Source organism: Lagenorhynchus albirostris, chromosome 12, assembly GCF_949774975.1.
Source record: "Lagenorhynchus albirostris chromosome 12, mLagAlb1.1, whole genome shotgun sequence".
NCBI classification, from domain to species: domain Eukaryota; kingdom Metazoa; phylum Chordata; class Mammalia; order Artiodactyla; family Delphinidae; genus Lagenorhynchus; species Lagenorhynchus albirostris.
The window spans coordinates 32,898,015-32,917,133 of NC_083106.1; the positions used below are offsets into that span (position 1 = coordinate 32,898,015).

General features: G+C 34.6%; 1 protein-coding gene and 1 non-coding gene across 2 annotated transcripts in view; one reads left to right on the top strand and one right to left on the bottom strand.

Annotated features, from left to right (window-relative positions):
* The window catches only part of LAMA2 (laminin subunit alpha 2), a 605,756-nt gene that overhangs the window by 482,945 nt on the left and 103,692 nt on the right, over window positions 1–19,119 (bottom strand). The gene's annotated exons all lie outside the window — the stretch shown is intronic.
* On the top strand, window positions 5,287–5,434 carry LOC132530965 (U8 small nucleolar RNA). The gene has a single exon (XR_009543970.1). It is a non-coding gene; the product is annotated as a U8 small nucleolar RNA (small nucleolar RNA).

The following is a 19,119-nucleotide window of genomic DNA, read 5'->3' on the forward strand; positions in this document are numbered from 1 at the left end:
TTGTTCTCCAGACTCATGCATTTTATGAGTTACATATAAAACTTATAGGGAAGGTCATCTTCTGAAATCAGAACACAGCTGGAAGGCAGTAAGAATCACATTGTATACATAAAAAACTCAGTGCCTGAGATATCACATTCAAGGGTTTAAATTTTAAGAAGTGCTCATTTGCAATCTGTGAACATATATCAAGGCAATTTAAACTATTTTTGTCCTCTGGCCCTGAATCTACATTCATATCTTTTCCTTCTAACTGCTTCTTTTTGAAAATGGACATTTGAGAAGCCACAAAAGGTCAAATATTTAATTAATAACTCTATGCTTTTCAAAAAACTTATTTCTTCATTTTTCTGAAGACTCACTCTAATGTCTGTCTCCAGCCTGGATTTTTGGATTAAGCACGTTGTGATTTTTTAAAAATAACTATCCCAATTAGAAGAAGTTGTGGAATATTTGGCAAAATTTTGAGGTTTTTGGAAAACTAGTCACAACACAGTTTTTAAAGAATCTGAGCCGCAACCTTGACTCTAGTATTGAGTTTTTGTCATTCTTGGCAAGACACTGTGACTCAATTTTACTATCTATGACACATAAATAACACCAGCATGCTTTATCTTCTGCAGTTGTGGTACCCTTGAAAATCTGTGTGAACGGAAGTTGGGAAAATAAAATTACAAGCTCTGAATATATTCGTGGAAAAAAAATCAATAAGAAACTGTACGATGAATCCTTCTGACAAGTGAAGAATCCTTTTATACCTTATTTTGAGAAATAAATTCCAGTTTTAGTATTTTAAAAAATTTCAGCCATAACTCCAAAGTCCTTGGAAGCAAAAAGAGAGAGAATTCCTAATAGTTGAGAGATTGTGGTCTGGGTGGGAAGATAATTAACTTATTTCTACATTGGCTCAAGCATCTTATAGGCAATTTTTATACTAAATGAGTCTTTATTTTACTAAAGAGTTAACTTCTATGTTCTCCAAAGACACCCAGTGGAGACGATTGTTTCCTCATCACCACCAGGTGAGATTTCAATGGCATGTCTTTCTTAATTAATTGTAGTTGGTAGAGATACTGGTATGTTTAATATGAATGAAGATATTCTCTTGTAGGAAACTGTTTCATAGTAGAAGTGCTACAGTTAGCCATTTCTATCTAGGTCTTTGGGTTATGCATACCCCCCCCCCAAAAAAAAATCACAGACCACACTGCAGTAAGCACTCTACATCCTGGGTACAATATGTATTTATGGTCCCTACAATGTTTTCCAGAAGATTAAGTTGATTCTGTGTGAATCATTTGGAAAATTGCTACAAGTGATTCTATCCAAAAAGTCATCTTTCCCCGCCAAAGGTCCTGGCAATATACAGATCTTGACTCTATCGCTATTTAGGGAATACTTTAAGAGGTAGAAAAAATGAAAAGATAAGCTATCTTTGAATGCATATTTTTCTCAGCATTCCTTTACATGTGGAGATAGAATTTTTTTGAATCTAGATTGAACAAACAGCAAGACTTTAGTAAAACAACTGCTTTGTTAGGAGACTCTATATAGTACTAATTAAAGCTACACCTTTGGATTCTTGTAGACCTGGGGCCAAATACGAGCAAAACTTTTAGTTCTCATTGGTATAATAGGACTAACTATATTTCCACTCTCCCAGTGTTATGATGAAATAGGATGATGGATGTAAATTCTTATGTGGCTTTGTAGTTAATTTTCAGTACTGGAAGAAAATGAGCATCTCTTACCTTCACTAACTTTGAATTCTTTTTTTAAAGTCTGGCAGCCTTATATTACCTTATATCCCAAAGGAGTAATCTTAAGATCAAAAAGATGGACAGCAACGCTTGCATCAGTGAATGCATGCAGGGTTTCTGCAAGCTTTGGCACAAAGATTAATGCCAGCCTCTGAGACAGCATCAGTATCCCATCGTGCAGGTAATGACACCATGTGCAAGAACAAAATAAGCATGTTGTCACTGTCTTCCATTATTTCAGTCCTGAACTATCATGTGTTGTGTACCTTAGTTCTCTTCTTTCAAACTGTACAGCTACTAAAATGGTGAGGGAAATTTCATAGAATGTATTTCATTAGGTTTAAAACTGCCCATAAAATCTGACAATTTGTGTCAGTGTCGCTGCTAGGAAGCCAATAAAGCCAGCACACCACGGCAGGTTGCGTGAAATGCCAGCAGCATCTCCATCACCTGATGAGTCAACTGTACCCCAAAGACAAACTAATCAACACAGACCATTTCACTGACAGTACACTTGTGTTCCCGTATTTCAGAAAGGCAATTTGGGTATACTTGATGTGTAGCAGCTCTTAGGAAAAAATGGCAGCCTAAAATGGAGAAAGCTGGCTGTTAATATTTCTGATGTATTCCTCCATCAGAAAAGCACTGGCCAAAGCGATTCCTTTCACTAAATCTCCCTTAGTGAATAGAATGTTAGACTAGCTATTCGTGTGTGATTTACATACACGTGGCAACACTTTGGGAATCCTGTTTGAGCCCACATATCTTAATCAAATAGCATGGATCAGACATTTCATTTGGAAAAAAGGATGTATTTTAAATAGATTCCAATGCTACAGAGAAATTATTTTTTGAAAGCAATTTAATACGGTTCCATGAATAGCATCTAGGATCCCCAATTCACTTAACATTTAAGAACCTACTATGTACCAGCAGACAATCTGTTTGCCAAACACCATGTGGTGCTCAGGGGACACACAGATCACAGACATAGCCCCTGTTTTCCAGGAGTTCACTCCATTGTGGAGGAAACTGCAGCGGTGGCGCCAGGAGTTGCTTAGCATCCCTCATACTTCGCCTTTCCTTGGTAATATCTCTGAGCTTCCCTAAAACCATCTCGAATCAGTACAATCTAAGGAAAACACTGTGCTGCCACTGCATCTTAGAGACAAGTCTCCTTGGCCCCCTTCCAAGATTGCTTCCCCTGAGCTCTCCACAGAGCTACCTAAGCCCATGATGGGAAACAGCCACAAACCTTCAGTGGCAATATCATGTGATAAATAACATAAATACAAAGACCTCTGTAGTCCAGAATGGTGACTGTTAAAAGATTAGGACATCAGGGGATAATTTCAGGAAATTCTTAAAAGGTGAGGACATGTTGCCCATGCAAATAATAGGAAGTTTAGGAGAAGGGAGGCAGAAGGGGCAACCTTTGAGAAAGTGTATGCAAGTTCACTGTGCAATAACCACAAAGCACTCAGCATGGCAAGAGCACAGCGTGTCAATGCAAGGCGTGTCAAAGATTAAGTTGGGCTGATGAACAGGGACCAGATTATAAAGGAGATGCCTGCCTTACTAAAAGTTCCCATATAAACTTTAAATCGGAGACCATGGCATCCTTAGGAGAATATTAAGCAACAGAGATGTGAGAATGGGAGAAGGAAGGAAGGGTGGCAGATGACTGACTAACTTAAGAAGCTGTTCAGAAATCAAAGGAAGAAATATTTAGATTTTGAATGAAGGTAATGGCTGTAGGACTGGAAAGAAGCAGAAGGCTTTTAGAAAGATGTCAGAGGTAATACCCACAGCACTTGGTGGCTGAGTGGATGGCAACTGTAAAAGCGGGCTCCATGGTATGGCTTGTGATGTGGATAATGGGTGAATGGGGCTCTTCATCAAGATCAGGAATATAGAGGAAGAAATGAGAGGTCACAATGACTAGTGCAGCCTCTATGATCGAAACAAGTATGTTTAAGGCAGCTAAAACAAAATAAGATTATCACCCATTTCTTCCTAAAAGAAATCTGTTAACACAAGTAGTAAAAAGGCACTAAACTCTTAGCAAAAAGCACTTTAAAATTTCACATTAAAATTCTACAAAAGTGTTATGCAGAGAACAATACAATTTCCTATATATGATCACAACCACAAATGACATGTCTCTGGGTTTCAATAATCGAAGATCACATTTTAAACACTTTACAAGTTGGTTCTTACCTAGCCTGTGTTATCTGCTGCCAATATTATATATTTAATTATAGACTGATTAAATACTGATCGTTAGGCATTTATGATAAATACCTAACATTAGGCTTTGCCATCCGAGACACTGATGGGCACTTTTCAATCTTAGGTTCTTTTTTTTTTTTACCAAAACATAAGAATAATTATATCACACTTACATATCTTTTCTTTAAAAATACAATAAATCTCAAACAGATAGTTCTGAAGAAAAAGCATAAGAATAGGAAACACTTGAAAACAGGATCTCCCCTAACAAAAACTAGAAATATGGAGCTAATAGGTAGATAAATAAATATAAAAAGGGACAGAAACACAAAAATTATACATACATATACAATTATATATAATATAGATATAGTCTTTCCCTTGAGTTGAGGCATCTTTGGATCAATCTACAGAGCTACAGAATAACTGGAAAACTTTTCTAGAATGAAACTATTGTATTCCTTCAACAACAATTTATTAGTCTCTGTGTATTTAGCATAGGAACTGGAATTAATTTAAATTGTACAATTACTATTAAATTATTGGAAATATTTTAAAGTAATGAGAAGTCAACAAGTTATCAATTACTCAAAAATTTAGTAAAATACCAGTATTAAAATGCTAAATAGCCAGGACATGGAAGCAATCTAAGTGTCCATCAACAGATGAATGGATAAAGAAGATGTGGCACATATATACAATGGAATATTACTCAGCCATAAAAAGAAACGAAATTGTGTTATTTGTAGTGAGGTGGATGGACCTAGAGTCTGTCATACAGAGTGAAGTAAGTCAGAAAGAGAAAAACAAATACCGTATGCTAACACATATATATGGAACCTAAGGAGAAAAAAAAAAAAAGTTATGAAGAACCTAGGGGCAAGATGGGAATAAAGACACAGACCTACTAGATAATGGACTTGAGGATATGGGGAGGGGGAAGGGTAAGATGGGACAAAGTGAGAGAGTGGCATGGACATATATACACTACCAAACGTAAAATAGATAGCTAGTGGGAAGCAGTCGCATAGCACAGGGAGATCAGCTCGGTGGTTTGTGACCACCTAGAGGCGTGAGATAGGGAGGGTGGGAGGGAATTTAGCAAGAGGGAAGAGATATGGGAACATATGTATATGTATAACTGATTCACTTTGTTATAAAGCAGAAACTAACACACCATTGTAAAGCAATTATACTCCAATAAAGATGTTAAAAAAAAGACTTGGTGCAGCCAAATAAATAAATATTAAAAATAAATAAATTAATTAATTAATTAAATAAAGTGCTAAAAAAATCATCAGGTAGGATAATCCTCACCTGTTCCTCCTTTTGGAGGGCAGATACAGAGTGAAATAAGTCAGAAAGAGAAGAACAAATGTACAATATCGCTTACATGTGGAATCTAGAATAATGGTACAGATAAACTTATTTGCAAAGCAGAAACAGAGTCACAGATGTAGAGAACAAACTTACGGTTACCAAGGCGGGGAAGGGGGCGATGGGATGAATTGGGAGATTGAGACTGACATACATACACTACTATGTATAAAATAGATAACTAATGAGAACCTACTGTATAGCACAGGGAACTCTACTCAATGCTCTGTAGTGACCTAAATGGAAAGGAAATCTAAAAAATAGTGGATATATGTATACTTATGACTGATTCACTTTGCTGTACAGCAAGAAACTAACACAACATTGTAAAGGCAATAAAAATTAATTTAAAAAAATTAAAAGTAAAATGCTAAAAAAGCAGGTTTTCTTTATATTATCTTATTATATAAAGCACAATAGGGCTTCCCTGGTGGTACAGTGGTTAAGAATCCGCTTGCCAATGCAGGGGACACGGGTTCAAACCCTTGTCTGGGAAGATCCCACATGCCATGGAGCAACTAAGCCCACGCACCACAACTACTGAGCTTGCACTCTAGAGCCTGTGAGCCGCAACTACTTAGCCCATGGGCTGCAACGACTGAAACCTGCGCATCTAGAGCCCATGCTCTGCAACAAGAAAAGCCACTGCAATGAGAAGCCCGAGCACCGCAACGAAAGAATGGCCCCTGCTCGCCACAACTAGAGAAACCCTGGCGCGGCAACAAAGACCCAACACAGCCAAAAATAAATTAATTAATTAAAAAAAAAAATCAGGCCTGACAGGAAAATGCTGCTGTTATGGCCATTAAAAAAAAAAAAAAAAAAACGACAATAGATAACGTTAGTAAATCATTTTTTTTTTTATTTCAAGGCTGAGATATTTGAGTGGGCTAAGAATGGAGCAATCATTATCCCCTCCTCCTAGAAGAAAAATGTGAGGTGTGTTATCTATAAAAATTAATGAAGAAGGAAGAAAACAAAGAAAGAAGGAAGGGGGGATGGAGAGAAAAATGAGGGAGAACTTAAACTCACTGCCTTACACAAACCTAACCTCAGCAGCTAACATAAACACTGAGAATAAACTCTGGGAAAGAAACCTTTGCATTTTTACACAAAAAGGACAGTAAATCATAACTTATAGAAGTTTTTATCCAAAATAACACACATTAAAGTAGAATTTTCTTTCCAGTATATTTTTTCTTTCCAAAATAAATTTCTGACAACTCAGCAGATATTTTATAGAAGTTTTGAATGTTACTGAGGAATCTGATAATTCCTTAAGATTTCACTTGAAAATCTGGATCACATAAATTGAAACCAGGGTGAAACTGTGTCAACAAGCACTAACTATAAATATGTCCTGAAATGAGTTTAGTGGGAAATGTGTTAAATTCCATATAACAGATTATGAAGCGTCAAAAAGATATTGTGTTTATAATTTGACAATAATTAGAACGTGTCAAAATATGAGCATATACTATAATAGAATATAAGAAAAAGAATTAGAAATAAAGTCAGAAAATAAGAAAAGTACATTGTTCTTAGTTTGCAAATTAAAATCAAAGTAAGAAAAACAAGAAACTCAGTTTACAATTTAGTCAATTAATTTCAGTCAAACTGTATTTACTAAGAGGACAATATGTTAGGCTCCGATGATTCAACAGTCCACAAAACAAACATGATCCCTGCTCTCACAGAAATACATCCTTGCTAAATTGTTCAGAAATACATATGGGTGTAAAGCAATAAGTATTGAGACATGACTGTATTTGACTGAAAATAACCACCATCATCCTACCTCTGATTTGGAAACCTATTTTTCTAAAATGTTTCAAGACGTAGCAGTAGTTTACATGTCCACCTTGCTCCTCTTTGCTGCTACTACCAAATCAATTTTCTCTTTCCCTCCAGAAATCTCAGCTTATTTGAAGCTTCTATCATCAAGCTATACCACCTACTACATCCCCCACTGCTTTCATAAAACCACCTTCCAGGCATTTTAAAGACATGGTTTCTGATTCATCTTCCTTCCCACCTCTCCTTGTGTAACAGCAAAATCTACACATGTGACTCACCCAGTGTTCAGGTCCTTGACTTCCTCATCAACCTCTTTTATGCCTCTCCATCTCCAGTACCCACCCTCAGGGCTCCTCCCTAGACCTGGAATTCACCACACCACCTCATCCTTTCAGCTCACTTACTCTTGTACCCCATTACAACAAGTCATGGTCCTTTCTCTTACCCATCCTCTCTTTCCTGCCATCATTCCCTCCTCCCAGGCTTAATGATTCCATGATCCATCCTTAAAACCACTGCATTACAAACCTCCTCAACTCCATTTCTCTTTTAAGAAAGCTGCTTCATTCTTTTACTTAAAAATCACTGGAAAATTTGAACATCTTATCACAGGTATGAACTCTTGAATAGTCAGCTTGTACCTACAGTTCCAACCTTGACTCCCTTACTTTGCCCTAGTCACACTGGCCATATCTTGAACCCACCAAACCCTTTCTTACTATTATGCCTATCCACTTTTTCACCATTCTGTCTTGTGAGCTTATCTCCCCAACTCTTGACTTGCCAGCCTCTCTCTCATCCTTCTCTCAGCTGCAATGTCACCTCGACATACAGTCTTCTCTGGCCATTTCATCTAAAATAACTTGACACAATGACTTTCTATTACATTGTCTTGTTTATTTCCTTCTTAGAACTAACTGTATATATAGTTATATTGTTTAATTACTTACTGGCTATCTCCTGCATTAGACTTATAAGCTCCATAAGGACAAATGCCCTTATCTGTTTTTTCGCTTTTATATTACATATTAGCAAATATTAAATTCATACACAAATTAATAGAATGAATAAAAGGGAAGTAATAGGAGAGTAAGGTTTGACTATATACATGTCAAAAATCTAAAAATAGTAAAAAAAAAAAAAAAAAAAAACCCAAAAAGAAAGGGGGGGTGGAACTGGATGAAGGCCATCAAAAGGTGCTAAAAGTTCCAGTTATAAGATACATAAGTACTAGGAATGTAAAAATCATGATAAATATAAACACTGCTGTATGTTAAACACAAAAGTTGTTAAGAGAACAAATCCTAATAGTTCTCATCACACTCAAAAATTTTTTTCTATTTATTTAATTTTGTACTTATATGAGATGATGGATGTTCACTAAATTTATTGTTATAATCATTTCATGATGTATGTGAGTCAAATTATGCTGTACACCTTAAAATTATACAGTGCTATATATCAATTAAATCTCAATATAAAGGAAGAAAAATAAATGAACAAATAAAAATTGATTTAGAAAGGAAAAAATAAAGAAAAACAGTAAAAACAAGAGTTCAATATTTATTTAGCCATCTATACAAAAAAAAATCAGTGTATACCAAGTCTACTAATTATACTCTTATTTTGGTCAATATAACTAAGAGAAATTAAGGCATATAAATGTATTTTAATGTAAAAACTGGTAATAACATAAAAATTCACTAATCAAAAAAAAGAAAAACCAGTCAAGTGGGTTGTTTGATAGCATATAATAAGGAAAATGATACCTGAATTCAATTTTTGAAAATTAAAATTAAAGTAGCATGAAAAATATAGATAGAACCCAGAAATTCATCTATAAGAGAATCAGATTTAAACTATGAAATAACAAAGATACGCTAAATCATAATATTTACAATAAATTCTGAAATTCACAAATATTAAGTAATTGAATATGTCATTGATGAGTCACAAATCTAATGAATCATGGGATTTCTCTACCAAATATCAGGTTCTTATCAACCCTCTTAACTTCATCCTACAGAAATCTTCTTTAACTATCCAGGTAAATACAGTATTATGCTAAGTATAATAGAATTATGTCAAATACATATATTATCTGACATAATATCTATGAGAACTTTCACTCAGAAAATAATTTGTATTGACTATATATAATTCAATGTGATAAACTTTTACATGTTCTTTATTTTCTCTGCCCATAAAACTATACCCATGAGGATACTTTTTATCTCTAAACTTCTATGGGGTAGAAGATTATAATAAATATGTGATCAGGATTTGTATAATAAGTGTTATTTTTAAAAGTAATCTTGGTAAAATATACAGTGGAACTTACACCCAATTTAATCTTCAGTTTCAAAGATAAAACTACATAGGTTCGATCAAATGGTAACAATACAAATAAATAAACAAAAAGCTCTCAGCTCAATATTGATTCAAACTACCATAAGAAACTCAAAGTGTATCAGACTCTAAATAGATCAGATTCCATCCCTTTAGTATTCCTTTAGCATAGGTATTATAAACTCTGGCCTACTGTCCTGGAATGGTTCCATAACCTTGGTGTGATACACTAAAAACATCTTCATTCACAAATTTGGACCATTCAGCTAGTTGGAAATTAAGTAAACTAATAAGATAACGGATACCCCAAATCCTGGGAGTCTTCCTTGAAATAAAAGTCCTTGGTATTCCTTGCTTTTCTCACCTGTCCTTCTCACAGTTACAGGTGTGTAATCATACGACAGAGATTCCTAATCTATCCTTTTGATTTGGTCCATCAATTTTCAGCAGTTTCAGATGTCACAATCCATTATGCACCATTCCTTAAAGCTCTTCTGTCATAAATATCTAATTCTCTGGTTCTTAGCATTGACATAGCATTAACTCTTAAAATTTGATTCACAAAACCACTCCAGTTCTCAAGTATAATACTCCCACTTGAAATTAGGCTACCAGTTTATTAAACACCACAGAGTATTGCTCAAAAAGCCCAAGCTGATTAGTCTTTAATTAAAATAGCCACAGTTTGGACCTTTAATATCTCACTGGATTTAAACTTTCTATTAATTTTTCTCTGAGTCTATTAATCATAGTAATTAAATGAGAGGAACATGTGGAACAAAGACACTACTTTCCTTCATAGATTTCTTGTTTAAAAAACACTGCCTCCCCCCACCCCCGCACGAACACACACACACACATTGTAAAATTTATGTTTTTTAAAAAACTATTATTTCTGCATCAAAAAAGCTACATATTTTCTATTTTCTTTCATGTAGCCAGAATAGTCAACCATAACAATGTGTATATTAGGGCTATGTTAATTTTCAAAAAAAGGGGGGAGCAAGGATGCAGGTAAGAGTGTCTTTCATGTATATGCTGAAAAGCTCACACAAAAGAGAACAGAAATGTACAACTAGCCTGTAATGATGTGTGTAATATATTCTCAATATAATATGTATAAAATCTAACATATATAAATTTGAGTGTAAATTTCCCATCCCCTTTTGAGTTGCCTAGCAACACGAAGGCACCCAGAACCACTGTCAAGACAATGTTACTGAAATTTGTGAGAAGTAACTGTTCACTCATTGTTAAGTCAGGCTCCATCTACATTATATCTAAACTCTTGGTGGATCATTTTCCAGTTTCTGCTGCTAGTAATGTTTTCATACGAAAAAGAGAGTACTTTTTTTCTCTTCAGCTTTCCAGTCAGGATGTTTTTGGCACGATCGATACATGTGCATAAAAATGTGGCTGTTGTCATTTAAAATAAATAATCCATGGCACTCACTGCTGGGGTTCAGTGATTTCATCTGCAGAAAGATTTTGCAGTGTATCTCCGGGATGGTTCTCATTGACAGGTAGAGAAATTAAGTAGTACCAGCGATGTATTTGGCATATGAAACCCAAAATACTTTTATTAAAAAAAAAAACATTCTGCTATCTTAAATGAAATTTCCATTCTACTTTTGGATAGCCTTGTACATAACTGAGAATTGGACCTTACTTTGACACTGTCCCAAATTTATAGTTTTCTCTTCACAGCAGTAGATTCAATGAGGTGATACACATGAAGTATCTAAAACAAAACTGTCAACAAACAGTGAAGACAAAAAGGACAAAAGCCATGTGGAAACACTGAAATGTTATTGCACAAAATATTGGTTTCTTCTTACCCTAACCTAGCTAGTCAGGAATTACACTCTTCCTACTCTTCACTGAACATAAATGTAATTGGATACTGTAGAATATAGACGTGTTATTTAAATTTAAATGTGAAAGCATGATGTGTGTGTGTGTGTGTGTGTGTGTGTGTGTGTGTGTGTGTGTGTAGTTCTCCTTAAGTGACAATTCCTGGGTCTCATATCCAGATACCCTAAACTGCAAAAAAAAAAAAAAAAAAAAAAGATTTTTATCAAAGATGATAATTATTTGAATGCCTTATAGTTGCAAACTATTTCTAATTTGCAACATTTCTCATTTAATGGAGGGCTACATACCAACTCCTGAAATAATCTGATCACAGAACAAGAAATGTCTCTAACTTCAGTAAAACCATAACATTCTTGAGGGATATATCTTGGGATCACAAATCTCATAATACATAAAAAATTTAAATGACTAGAAGTTGAACTTCTTTTTAGGTACCACTTCCTGCTATGAAACAAAGTTTTTATAACTTTTTAAAAGTTAATATAAGGTGTTAATTAACTGACAACCACACTGCAATGTTGGTACTGTGTAGTCAGCTGGACTCACTTACTGGCTGCCAATAACTGAAGTCAGAGCAAAAATTACTGTCCTTAAAAATTTCAAAGTGTATTACACACCTTGGAGATTTCTCACAAATATCTGAAACTGAAAGATTTGTAACTGTATAGGGTAAATCTATAAATGCCAAGGCTCTATCACTGCATTAAAATTTTTAAACAGTTGATTATGTCAATTATTCTATACTATATGCTATAATATAAAAAGGGTTAAATAATTCACAATAAACATGCTCTGGCCATAGAATACAGTGGCAAATTCATGCTGTGATTTAAAATAATGTGGACATAAAAGAAAATTACTAGACCATGAATGCATTTCTCAAGTTAATATTCAAATGAGCCTAATTCCGGGGTTTTGCTTTCACTGGAAATTAAACAGATGTACAGATGTCAAGAGTACACAGGAAATACTTTTGAAAATTAAAACTTAAATGGTCAGTTTGCTCAAATATTTCACCAATGAATTAGGTATGTAATTCCAATATCATTTTATTTTATCTTAAAATAGGTTTCATAGCCAACCGTAAGTTTCTCCTGAAGGGTTTCTTAAAGAAGTCAGCAACTGTCACAGACTTTTGTATTCTAACAAAACAGGAAGAGTTTTTTTAAATCGTGCTTTTTGCTTCACTATTTAATATGAGAAGCAGATTGCTTTACCTTCTTCAATTTATTGTGAAGAATTCTAAAATGAATTTTTATGTTATTATACCAACATTACTGTATTTTACTTTGAAAAATTTGTAAAGCAAATATGAAGATGTTTTTGCTTCCATAATAGATTGTAGTATTTTCATCCATTTACATTTTGGGGAGCACTAGTTTTACCAAAATATAGCAATAGAGTGTTTCATATTTCAGGACAGCAGAGGAAAAAGGGCTATGTCAATTGATACAAATTTCTATTTGTAAACCAGTCATCATTATCAGGGGAGAAAAAAAAGTAGAAGGAAGCAAACCTAGGAGAATAAAGTAAGCTTCCTAGCAGGATTCTGCTCTCAGGAAAAAAAATAAACAAAAATCACAAGGTGATTTTTCCCTTTGTACGGGACAGATTGTGCAATACCCCAAATCCCAAGAATTCATTCTTTTTGAACCAAAATTCAACCTAAATGATCATCTCTATGTTTATACTTGTTTAAACTGATTGAATCACAATCTTCTACCCAACATTAAAGAAATAACATTGAAATTGTCCCCTTTATAATGATTAAAAAGCATTTTTAATACCTACATTCTTAGATCTGTAGACTAGTTCTTTCAACCTTTAAATACAGGAACCCGTGCTGATTAAAATATCCTCTTTATGCATATATAGAAATATATGATATTGTGTGATTTATGTACTGACAAGTCCTCCCAGCTCAATTAAAAACTAATTTTAGCTCATTTGTTTTAGGTAACAAACAACACACAATGAAAGTATTTCAGATTAAAGCTTTCAACAATGAACTCTCTGATTAAGGCAAGATAAATAAGAGTCAAAGTGGCCTGCTTGAAAACAAAACAAAAATACAAACTAGTCTTTTACCATGTACTTGGCTTAAGGCAAACCAATAAATATTTAATAAGCTCACCACAAAGAAGTCCACTTCTTCCCAGACACAAAACTCTATTGGGTGTTATTACCTCTAGCTGTGGACCCAGAGCTTCCATTAGCAGGATCTATTATAATAGGAAGTTGAAGCACAGAACAACTTATTAGGAGCTCGGGCAGCCAGCCAGGCTCTAAATGCATGTTCATATTTGAAGATATATGTTTTCTTTGTTAGATACACATTTCTGAGATGTTTCACTTGCATCTCATTTGTTGTTGTTTTATTCCTATGAGTTACAATAAAATAGTCCCTAATTAAACCATCAATAATCAATAATTAGAATAATTACACCCTTCAGGGAACCAACAGGAAATACAAAAGACAATAATATTTTTTCTGAAAAGGACAGGCCGAGGAAGAGCTGAAAAATAAAAAACGCTAACTACATATTGTGTGCTGCGGAAGCCTGATAAACACTTCTCTGAAACAAAGCTATATGAGATATCCTGGCTTGTGCTAGAGCTTTGAGTTTAGTAATATTTCAGCAGTGGCCATAATAAATAGAAAGCATTTAAAAATAATAAACATTTATAACTACTCTTAGTTCTATTCAGCAAAATTATCTAGAAAACTGGCTTTTATAAATATCAATGAAGTTTGATGTGAAGTGAAAAATAGTAAGTTACATTTTATAAGCTCTTATTATGTGCCAGGTCCTTGTATGTATTATCTGTAATTCTTAGGACAGCTCTGTGAGGCATAGATTTAATAGGCAGAGTACCTGAGGCATGAGAGGAAAATGTCTTGCTTTCTAGTAGCCAGCTAGCAAAGGTACAACAAGAATTTTGACACAAATTCAAAGGTCTATTCTTACTTAGCCCATGCAGGCTATTTGAATGCTATTTTGTAAACTGATGCTTTATCAACTGAGCATATATGAGCACCATGCATGATTTCACTCACTCAAAAGAAATTAAGTTCACATGATTCTTCTCTGCATTACTCCATCTTCATAATTTATATTTAATTTTTACAGTTTTTAAATTTTAGAACAAATGTTTCACATGTATATGCTTTACTACAATTCAGTTGTTAAAATTTTGAAGGATGGAGCCCTATTTCAGTAATTTAAAATATATGTATAAAGTATCAACAAACTTGTTAACTAAATATTATAAAATTCAAGAAGCCAGGTTCACATAGTCATAATATCTTCTAGATAATCATCATTTTTAAGCAACCTACATCCACACATCACCACCACTGCCATTCTTTATAAAATGTTTTTGTGAAGACAATCCTTTCACTTCTAGAAACTCAATATTACTTTATAGAACAATTTTGTCCTGTTTTTCATTTAATTGACTAGGAAAGGATAATTTCATTTTTATTCCATATCCTATTAATTTGAAGTGAATCTAATAGACTTGATAAATGAACAACTTTAGCATGAAGAAATTTCTGAGTTTTCTAAATCAAATGCTTCAGTTTTAATTTATTTGGCTCAACTCAGATGAAACTTAATCTCCATCAACATAGAAAATAAACGTGGAGAACCAAATTTCTCTTAGTCCTATGATTTCAAAGACTTAAAGAAAAAAAAATATTTCTAATTTATTCTAAATTCTGAGCACTTATGAGAATACCAATCACTATTTAATTGTCCAGGCAATGCTTACGCAGTATTGGGCTCCGTGCCCCCTGATCCCTTCTCATGCCCATGGTAGCATATGTAATGTACATTATTATAGTGCCTTAGTCTTAGGCTGGCCTAGCAGGTTTTGTTTAATACCTAAAACTTCTTTAGTAAAACATTTGTCCATACCTAATGTGTTTATTTTTTTATCAAAAAATGCATTTGATGGAGAAAATAAAATGTTACTTGCCCAGGATCACATTTTCATAGCCTGTGCATTGGTTTGGCACTAGCAAGCCTATTTCATTAACAAGTGGACACTTTATTTTTTTTTTCCACTAAATTTGCATTGTCATGCCCCCTTTTAAAACTCCTTCACTTGTCCCAACATGGTGCACTCTCTAAATAGACTAACATTTCAAGTACTGATTATCAGATCAAATGTTGAGCAGTACTTGCACAAATAAAAATTATAAAGTAAATAAGCAAAATAAAACCAAGCTATGACTAAACAACAAGGTCCTACTGTATAACACAGGGAACTATACTCAATATCCTGTGATAAACCATAATGGAAAAGAAAATGAAAAAGAATATATATATGTATAACTGAATAACTTTGCTGTACAGCAGAAATTAACACAATATTGTAAATCAACTATACTTGAATAAAATGAATTAAAAAAAACCCAACAAACTATGACTTTGGTTGACAAATGAGTTACACTGGTTCCTGATTTTCCTTTAAAAAAACAAATATAGTGACATAATTTGAAAAAGGCATTTCCAGTTCAAGTTGGTGACATTTTTCTCTGAAAAAAGAGGGCGAATTAATATGAATGTAAATATTTAGGTGAGTATTCAACTTAAGTGAGTACTCTGGTTAAGCTAACTTTATTTCCATCACAGTAGCAAGAGACCAATTAAGGGTCATTCATTTATTCAAAAAACATTAAGTGATCAGTTTGTGCCAAGCACTAATCTAAGCCCTGGGAATACATAGATTGTTAAAATGTGAGGAATCAGTGACCAGCATAGAGAGCAGCGTGCTCTTTTTCTTCTCTACAACTTCAGACTGAGCTCCACTAGAGACCTAAACTCTAAGGCGATGTTTATCACAGTTGCAGGCTGAATTAACCCCCAGGTACTATAAAGAAGTTAGCAGACCACCCACCAGGAGGGTGATGTTTTCAACGGTCTTTCTTTAATTTAGGAGAGAAGATTCTTCCACTAAACTCTTTGAACAACTATAACATTAAGCCACTTCACAAATTGCCTACAGGGTTACAGCCTCTTTTTACTCCTAAGTAGGGTAACTTCTAAGAATGAATGTTGGTGCTACTAGCAGTTGTATCAGGATAGGAAGTGTAAACCGGCATGGTCCTGGGCAAACAAGAATATACAGTCATACTATCTATAAGGCACTGAACTGGTTTTGATTTCTTGAACTGAACTTTTTCTTCCCTCAAACCCAAACATCCAAATACACACACACACACACACACACACACACACACACACACGCTCATGCACGTACACTTGCAGACTGTCGATTTCAAAAGTTGATTCAACCATAGTAGCTACATGAACTTGTGCAGTCACTAAGCCTTTCTTACCCAGTTTACTTACCTGTCAAATGGGGTTAATCTCTATATTTACAGAGTTTTGTGATAATTATAATTATATAATTTTTAATTCAGGAAAAGTGTTTGGCATGTAAATTTTAAATGTAATACATATTTATTACTATTTTAATTATTGTTCCACATCGACTTTGGCCTTTGGAAGGGGCACTAGAGATTATCATAACATCTAGGATAGTGGTGATCCTAAAATCATTGGTCAGTAATAGATATCCCCTTTTCTGTTCTCATCAAAACACTGTTAGAAATTTCCAAATAGTTTAAAAAACTCAATTGCTTTACATTTGAAAATTGCATGCTGAGTAACTAATATGATAAGGTATTCTATCATATATTTCATAATATCACCTCATTCAATTGTCAAGTACAAACTGGAACTTGCCATCTACCTCTAAAAGGATTAAACTATGAGCCGCTGCAGCTGCTGACCTTCAACACCCCCTGAAAGGAGTTCAGGGTGGAGATCAGGAGTGAGGCCCTCTGTGCTCTGGGAAAAACTGGCAGAACAGGTCTTCAGATAGTTAGATATATTCAGGATAAGATTTTATAAGCCAAATTCTTGCATCTCCTTGAACCTAGAAAGGCACTAAAATCCTTCATGGTGACGTCTGCTCCTCGTGACTATCAGTAATCTTCACAAGGGTAGCAGCAACCTTCTGCAAAAATGTGTGCTTGATTGCATGCACTCCCCTTTCACAAAAATCACATATATACTGACCTTCCCACCTGCCTCTTAGGAGCTGTTTCTCAGAGCTATCTGAAATGCTATCCCCCGGGCTATAGTCCTCATTTTGCCCCAAATAAAACTTAACTCACAACTCTCAAGTTGTGCATTTTTCTTTCAGTTGACACAGTCTTCACCACAGACCTATGGAACAAATGAAAAAAGTTAACTAACCCGTCTAAAGTCAAAAACGTAGTCATTGACAGGCCAGGAATTGAACCTGGATCTTTTAACTTCAAGTCCAGGACTGTTCCCTTCAAATTGAGTTTTCCCTTTTTCCTCTTCCCTAACCATCAGACATACCCTCAGAAGCTTTGGAACATAAAATTTAGACACATGATTTGTTAGATAATCTGCAGGAAAAATACACTATCATATACTGGTCTTGAGATTGGAAAATGGTCATACCCACACAGAGAGGAATTTGACAATATCTAATTAATTTATATTCACGTTCACCCTTTGACTGAGTAATCACACTTTTAGGAATCTATTTAAATACATAGTGAAAAACATATAAAAGAGACATACACAAAACAATTGCCTGCAATCTACTTGTAGTAGCAAAAGACTGGAAAAAATACCCTTAAGTGGATTCTTTGTAAAGACTATTTTGAGACATTCCCCTCAAAATGTAAAGGTAACCCAAAACTAAAGAAAACGGTGACACATAAGGGAGAGAATAAACAGGATGGATAGACAGAGTCTAGTTTTCCCTGAACATACCTTTATTTCATAGATTTGACTTTGGAACTATGAAAAAGTTCTACATTTTTATGAAAAAAACCAAAACTTTAAAAATTGTAATGCCTGGACTTCCCTGGTGGCACAGTGGTTAAGAATCCACCTGCCAATGCAGGGGACACAGATTCAATCCTTAGTCCAGGAAGATCCCACATGCCATGGAGCAACTAAGCCCGTATGCCACAAGTACTGAGCCTGAGTCCTAGAGCCTGTGCACCGCAACTACTGAGCCCACCTGCCGCAGCTACCAAAGCTCGCACGCCTAGAGCCCGTGCTCCACAACAAGAGAAGCCACCGCAGGGAGAAGCCCGCATGCCACAACAAAGAGTAGCCCCTGCTCACCACAACTAGAGAAAGCCCACGTGTAGCAACGAAGACCCAACACAGCCAAAAAAAAAAAAAAAAAAAAAATGTAATGCCTTAAAGCAAAAAATCACATAAAACAAATGAAGCTGTGATTAGAGTTGGTAGCTTAACCACATAAACATTTTTTCAGGTGAGTATTTTTTTAAGAAAGGTAATTTGACTGCACATGTCTAGTGGGATGTTTCAGAAGTACAAACTAATGACTACGAATTTTTTAAAAATAATTTCAGTAACTATGTTGTATATGATAATATTGGTATTATTCTAAAAGTACATATACAGACAGAGAGATAGCATGACAGAGCAAATAAATTATTAGGAATAAAAGCTTTCAGTAAATGAGAAAATAGATACAATATAAAATATAAAAAATTAAACATAGCCCCATTATCCTAAATGGACATACCAGCATGAACTCATGATGTATTTTCACTATCAAAAAATACATATTTCTCACATGAGCCGCTGCAAGACCTAAAAACTACCGACATATTAACAGTGAATTGCCCTACAGGCCTAGA